Source organism: Crocodylus porosus, unplaced genomic scaffold, assembly GCF_001723895.1.
Source record: "Crocodylus porosus isolate Cpor-Errol unplaced genomic scaffold, CroPor_comp1, whole genome shotgun sequence".
Taxonomy (NCBI): Eukaryota; Metazoa; Chordata; order Crocodylia; family Crocodylidae; genus Crocodylus; species Crocodylus porosus.
The window spans coordinates 8,133,790-8,134,824 of record NW_017728916.1 but is presented as its reverse complement, the minus strand read 5'-3'; positions in this window follow the sequence as shown (position 1 = coordinate 8,134,824).

The window sequence follows — 1,035 nt, the reverse complement described above, 5'->3', positions numbered from 1 at the left end:
GTGCCGAAGAGCCCTTCCCCGGGCCCTGCGCCGCCGCCGGCGCGAGAAACGGCCAGCGCTGGTCCGGGCGCGGTGTAGTCTGCGCGGGGCAGGGCCGCCCGCCGGGCCCGCTCTGGTCCGCCGCCGGGCAACAGCCTGGTGCGGAAAACGCTGCGTGCGACCTGGGGGGGACGGCGTCTTGCTAACCCCCGTTGTGCTCGGGCTGCGCCACGTTGGGAGAACCAGCATCCTAGGACGGGGAGGGAGCTCGGGAGGTCACGCTCCGAGCAGGACCGGCCCCGGCTGCATCCTCCCGGCCACGGCTTCGTCTACCTGGGGCTTGTACACCTCCAAGCGTGGAGACTTCCCCACCTCTCTGGGAGCCTGTCCCAGTGCCCACTCCCCACCCTCCTAGGGAGAGAGTTTTTCCTAATCTCCAACCTCAACTTCCCCTGCTGCAGCCTGAGCCCATTGCTCCTTGTCCTGCATCTGCCCCCACTGAGACCAGCCCAGCTCCGTCCTCTTTGCAGCCCCCCTGCAGGGAGTTGAAGGCTGCTTTTCAATCCCCCTCCGTCTTCTCTTTTCTTCTCGAGGGGGAGCTCATTTCTGGACATTGTGCATCTCACGGATTCCTGTTCAGTCACAAAAGAAGTTGATTTTAAAACATGCGTTTGTCTCCTTCCGAGGTTGCTGCAAGCAGGTGCGTGCCAGTGAGGGAACACGCAGCCTGATGCAGCGAAGCAGCGAGGGGAGCTCAGAACAGGGAAGGTCTCTCCGAGTGCACACGACTAGATCTCAAGGTATTTATAAGTGATGACATTGCATAAGCAACCGAAGAGCACGTCCCTCCTCCCGTGTGTGTGATGTCAAGCATTCAAGCCACGAGGGAATCGTTTAGGCCCTTCGGTGCGACCTGCAGCGAGTTCAAATGCAGCTCAGGTGGTGTTTTCGTCGATCCTCCCAGTCTCAGGCTATGGGCTGAGGAGGGAGAGGAGGATCCACGCGGTGAACCAAAGACTGCGGAGCTGGTGTCATCGGGAAGGCTTTGGCTTCCAC